Source organism: Oncorhynchus tshawytscha, unplaced genomic scaffold (assembly GCF_018296145.1).
Source record: "Oncorhynchus tshawytscha isolate Ot180627B unplaced genomic scaffold, Otsh_v2.0 Un_contig_1709_pilon_pilon, whole genome shotgun sequence".
NCBI classification, from domain to species: Eukaryota; Metazoa; Chordata; class Actinopteri; order Salmoniformes; family Salmonidae; genus Oncorhynchus; species Oncorhynchus tshawytscha.
Genome location: NW_024609511.1, coordinates 22,501 through 28,316, shown reverse-complemented (window position 1 = coordinate 28,316; position 5,816 = coordinate 22,501). Strand labels below are relative to the sequence as shown.

The window sequence follows — 5,816 nt, the reverse complement described above, 5'->3', positions numbered from 1 at the left end:
AGACAAATAGAGTGTCTAAGATTTACATACAGTAACATAACATCATATTAAATAGAGTGTCTAAGATTTACATACAGAATAATACGTAATTCTCTGAGACCAGGTTGGAGAGATGGGGAAGAGGGATTGGGTATGTGCGCATCCCCCCCTCAGTCCCTCTCCCCCCTCCTTTCTCGCCCCCTCCCTCTCCCCTCCTCTTTATTTCCCCCCTACTTTCTCGCCCCCTCCCTCTCCCCTCCTCTTTATCTCCCCCTCCTTTCTCGCCCCCTCCCCTCTCCCCTCCTCTTTATCTCCCCCCTCCTTTCTCGTCCCCCTTCCTCCTCTCCCCTCCTCTCCCTCCACAGTCAACAAGGCAGAAATAGAGAGTTTACAGAGCAAGCTCTCTCCTCTCCTGACTGGTTCACTCGCCTCATCTAACTAACCATCCTCGGGGAAACACACTTTTAAGCACGCACGCACGGACACACACACACATTGAAGCTCCGCTCAGCAGCAGCAGGGAGTGAACAGCCAGCTTGCGACTTATCCCCGCCATTCCCCGTTACAGTAACTTCCTCAGCATCTCCCGGCCTCTGCAGAGAGAGAGAGAACCGCCCGACAACCCAACTGGAAACCGGCCCCACGGCTCTATAGTAACGGACTGACCGACCACTAAATCCCGGAGAAGGAAAGAGGACTATCTAGTGCTCAACATCCCGTCATCGCCGGTAGAATATACTTCAGACTGCGGATTTAAACCGTCACATTGGCCAATTGTCCATTTGGACGGAGCGAGAGAACTGGTAGTGCGCAGTGTGCAAAACACAACAGAAACCACTTGACGCGGAAAAGTCCCGGGCACTTCCCGGTATTTTAGGAAACAGAGGGACGCGTCTCACCTTACCGAAATACCGACGCCGGTAGCCTAAAACGGAGCCGGTCTGAGCAACAGCTACCACCGGCAAAAATCAGTGAGGTAAGCGGTGTGATTAAAATGGATAGTAAAAGATACATAAAATGACGATTTAATTTGTCAGCTTTTCACAGCTTTGTATATCAGATGGGCTTTTGTGTTGACATGGTATGTGCTGACAGAATGTTGTTTAGACTCAGACCTCACAGACGAACATCCGCACGATCGATCGATGAACGAGGGGAGCTTTGGGTTGGAAATTACCATTTCAGTTTCTCACTCCTTCCGCCTCCATACTCAGCAGAGAGGGATGAAACAGAGGACGTTACATAAAACGAGGATTTCTCCTCCTCCTCCTCCTCCTCCTCCTCCTCCTCCTCACCTGGCCTCCTCCTCCTCCCCACCTGGCCTTCTCCTCCCCCTCACCTGGCCTCCTCCTCCTCACCTGGCCTCCTCCTCCTCCTCACCTGGCCTCCTCCTCCTCACCTGGCCTCCTCCTCCTCCTCCTCACCTGGCCTCCTCCTCCTCATCACCTGGCCTCCTCCCCTCCTCACCTGGTCTCCTCCTCCTCCTCACCTGGCCTCCTCCTCCTCACCTGGCCTCCTCCTCCTCCTCCTCACCTGGCCTCCTCCTCCTCCTCACCTGGCCTCCCCCTCCTCACCTGCCTCCTCCTCCTCCTCCCTGGCCTCCCTCCTCCTCCTCCTCACCTGGCCTCCTCCTCCTCCTCCTCACCTGGCCTCCTCCTCCTCCTCACCTGGCCTCCTCCTCCTCCCTGGCCTCCCTGGCCTCCTCCTCCTCACCTCACCTCCTCCTCCTCCTCCTCCTCACCTGGCCTCCTCCTCCTCCTCCTCACCTGGCCTCCTCCTCCTCACCTGGCCTCCTCCTCACCTGGCCTCCCCTCCTCCTCACCTGGCCTCCTCCTCCTCCTCCTCACCTGGCCTCCTCCTCCTCATCACCTGGCCTCCTCCTCCCTCATCCTCCTCACCTGGCCTCCCCCTCCTCACCTGGCCTCCTCCTCCTCACCCTGGCCTCCTCCTCCTCCTCACCTGGCCTCCTCCTCCTCCCCCTCCTCCTCCTCCTCACCTGGCCTCCTCCTCCTCCTCCTCACCTGGCCTCCTCCTCCTCCTTCTCACCTGGCCTCCTCCTCCTCCTCCCCTGGCCTCCTCCTCCTCCTTTCACCTGGCCTCCTCCTCCTCATCACCTCCTCCTCCTCCTCCCCTCCTCCTCCTCATCACCTGGCCTCCTCCTCCTCCTCCCCTGGCCTCCTCCTCCTTTTCACCTGGCCTCCTCCTCCTCATCACCTCCTCCTCCTCCTCACCTGGCCCCTCCTCCTCCTCATCACCTGGCCTCCTCCTCCTCCTCACCTGGCCTCTTCAGTTATCAGGGTTAGGGTTAGACAGATTCCAACTCGCTCTCACAGTCTTCATGTCAGAATTCAACATTCATCAGTGTTCCTCTTCAGTTATCAGGCCGCGGTTATCAGGCCGAGACAGAATTCAACATTCATCAGTGTTCCTCTTCAGTTATCAGGCCGTGGGACAGATTCCAACTGGCTCTCACAGTCTTCATGTCAGAATTCAACATTCATCCGTGTTTCTCTGATGTCAAATTTAGAAATGATTTGCAAAAGTCAAATTTCAAAGTCCGATTTTTTTTAAACATTTACCCAGAGTAATTTACAGTCGTGAATATATATGTTTTCTTACTGGTCCCCTGAAGAAATTGAACCCACAACCTTGGCATTGCAAGCACCATGCTCTACCAAGTGATCCACACAGGGTATTAACCCTGAAGGGTTAAGGTAAGGGTTAAGGTTTGGGATGGGCTTAAAAAACTTTTTTTTTAAATAAAAAAAACAACTTTCTATTGCTGGATTTGAACCTGCAACGTTTGGACTCAGAGGCAGATGAATAAGCTCGTCCACAACACTCTAGCAGAACAAAAAACCTACTTTTGTCACCGTTTCTCACCTGCTTAGCTCACCGTTGCCCCTGGCGGCCTGGTTTCCATGTCACATCCCGGCGTTCCTCAGTCGTAGACGGACGTCGAACACTGACCTGTATCACGGGTGACCTGGCTGCCCCCCCCCCCTTCAGACCGTTATTGATCCTTAATTGATTGATACAACATTTTCACAGGCTACATCGTGATGATTATTCCTCTGTGTGTGTGTGTGTGTGTGTTCTCCCTGTCTAAACCCTCTAAAACCTCCCCGGCTGCTGTGTCCAGACAGACCAATAGTTAGTCTCAGTTATCAGACAGAATAGGACCTTCACATTAGAGATGTCATGACTATCGACACAGGACAGTCAGTCCGGGTCGTTCGGTGGGGACAGACACACAGCAACAATAAAAAATAATAAATGGTGTACAATTAACTCTGGCCAGTGTAACATGTACACTATTGGTCAGTGAAAAATAAAGTCCTACTTGATGTGGTGTTTAAAATAACAACATTAAAGTGTTGCTCCTCATTTAACTCTGGCAGTGTTCAAAGGAACTCGACTGTGGTGTTTGGAAAGCTCTGCTGTAGAGTTAATATCAACACCGACAGTGTAAAACAAAAACCCTTGATTTACAGTCAACCGGACTCTCTTTAACTAGTGCTAGACTCTTTCCCAGTGTAATTCATTAACACCTGTAGTTTTCACAGAAAATCATTTTGGGACGTTTTAACACTGCATGCTGTAAAGAGTGTCATTTGCATATTTCCCAAGGTGCCTTTTCTTTTTGAGTAAATTGTTTACCACCCGTGGCTGTATTTGTTAGTGACAAAGATATGGTTGTTTCTTACCTTTTTAAAGGCCTGTGGCTTTTGCTCCCCAAGTAAGTCCCCTAGGGGGGGGGATGTTATAATACAATCAAACCATGACAACACATTACATACATCATAAGGCCTTACTTATTGGCCTAATTGATGGCTTTGTTTTTGCCCTAACAAATCAAAACATTTGACTTTACGACCATCGTTCAGGCCCTACCACTGTTGTGTCGTCAGCAAACTTAATGATGGTGCTGGAGTCGTGCCTAGCCATGCAGTCGTGGGTGAACAGAGAGTACAGGAGGGGACTAAGAGACTAACACACCCCTGAGGGGCCCCCGTGTTGGGGATCAGCGTGGCAGATGTGTTGTTGCCTACCGTTAACACCTGGGGGCGGCCCGTCAGGAAGTCCAGGATTCAGTTGCAGAGGGAGGTGTTTAGTCCCAGAGTCCTTAGCTTAGTGATGAGCTTTGAGGGCAACTATGGTGTTGAACGCTGAGCTGTAGTCAATGAACAGTATTCTCACATAGGTGTTCCTTTTGTCCAGGTGTGAAAGGGCAGTGTGGAGTGCGATTGAGATTTTGTCATCTGTGGATCTGTTGGGGCGGTATGCAAATGTATTCCTTCTGGCCCCGCGGCCTTGTGAATGTTGACCTGTTTAAAGGTCTTGCTCAGATTGGCTATGGAGAGCGTGATCACACAATCGTCCGGAACAGCTGGTGCTCTCATGCATGCTTCAGTGTTGCTTGCCTCGAAGTGAGCATAAAAGGCATTTTGCTCGTCTGGTAGGCCCTCGTCACTGGGCAGCTCACGGCTGTGTTTCCCTTTGTAGTCTGTAATAGTTTTCAAGCCTTGCCACATCCTACGAGTGTCGAAGCCGGTGTAGTAGGATTCAATCTTAGTCCTGTATTGATGCTTTGCCTGCTTGATGGTTTGTCTGAGGGCATAGCGGGATTTCTTATAAGCATCCGGATTAGTGTCCTGCTCCTTGACAGCTGCAGCTCTAGCCTTTAGCTCGGTTGGGATGTTGCCTGTAATCCATGGCTTTTGGTTGGGATATGTACGTACAGTCACTGTGGGGACGACGTCATCGATGCATTTATTGAGGAAGCCGATGACTGAGGTGGTGTACCACTCAAATCAAAATCAAATCAAAATGTTATTGGTCACATACACATGTTTAGCAGATGTTAATGCGAGTGTAGCGAAATGCTTGTGCTTCTAGTTCCGACAGTGCAGTAATATCGAACAAGTAATCTAACAATTCCCCAACAACTACCTAATAAACACAAATGTAAATCAAAATATGTACATATATATGGAGTGATGGTACACATACAAGATAAAATAGATGGTATAGAATACAGTATGAGATGAGTAAAACAAAGTGCATAGTTAGTGGCTAGTGATAATACAGTATATACATATGAGATGCAGTCGATGATATAGAGTAAGATGGTATAAAATACAATGCAGTATATAATATGAACAAGTAATCTAACAATTCCCCAACAACTACCTAATAAACACAAATCTAAGCAAAGGATGGAATAAGAATTTATACATATAAATATATGGATGACCGAGCGGCATAGGCAAGATAAAATAGATGGTATAGAATACAGTATTTACATATGAGATGAGAATTGTAAAATATGTAAACATTAGTAAAGTGTCATTATTAAAGTGAATAGAATATCCATGTATTAAAGTGGCCAATGATTTTGAGTCAGTCATCCCACATCCCCAAACCATCCCACATCCTCAAATCATCTTACATCCCCAAACATCCTACATTCCCAAAACACCCCTATGTTCCCCGAACTGTTCCACATCCCCAAACTATCCTACATCCTCCAAATCAATCTGCATCCTCAGAACTACCCCAAACCATCGTACATCCCCCAACCATATCCCAACCATCCCCCAACCATCCTCAAACCATCCTCAAACCATCCCACATCCCCAAATAGTCCCACATCCCCAAACCATCCTAAGTCCCCCAAACCATCCTACAACCTCAAACCATCCTAAGTCCTCCAAACCATCCTGCATCCTCAAACCATCCCACATCCCCAAATAGTCCCACATCCTCCAAACCATCCTACATCCCCAAACCATCCTACATCCCCAAACCATCCTACATCCCCAAACCACCCAACA

The 5,816-nt window shown here is 49.1% G+C and overlaps 1 protein-coding gene across 1 annotated transcript in view; it reads left to right on the top strand.

Moving 5' to 3' along the window:
* The first annotated feature begins 313 nt into the window (after positions 1-313).
* The window catches only part of LOC121844989 (guanine nucleotide-binding protein G(I)/G(S)/G(O) subunit gamma-13-like), a 21,335-nt gene continuing 15,832 nt past the window's right edge, over positions 314-5,816 (top strand). The window contains exon 1 of the mRNA XM_042315624.1: positions 314-955. The gene's annotated coding sequence lies outside the window, so the exon portion shown is untranslated. The remainder of the gene's footprint in view (positions 956-5,816) is intronic.